Raw genomic sequence first — 327 nt, forward strand, 5'->3', positions numbered from 1 at the left:
CTGATACCCAGAGGCTCTGTTGGCCTCGTCTTGCTGGAAACGGCGCAGCCCATAGCCTGCCTTCCTGCTGCTCCGCAGCACCACAAAGCAGCAGCAGCAGCAGCAGCAGCAGCAGCAGCAGCAGGAGAGAAGCGCGAGCAGCCAACTATTCTCAGCCGCATCATTCTCAGAGACGGCAGCAGAATTGCAGCAGCAGGAATCATTGTGGGCGTCGGCAGCCCCCAGCAATAACCCCACACGATACGCAGACGCCGACGCAGCAGCAAGCTGCAGCTAGCTGCAGCTTGCTGCAGCTAGCTGCAGCTAGCTGCTGCAGCTAGCTACGGC

Source organism: Eimeria tenella, genomic scaffold, assembly GCF_000499545.2.
Source record: "Eimeria tenella Houghton genomic scaffold, Eth_scaff3265, whole genome shotgun sequence".
Taxonomy (NCBI): Eukaryota; Apicomplexa; class Conoidasida; order Eucoccidiorida; family Eimeriidae; genus Eimeria; species Eimeria tenella.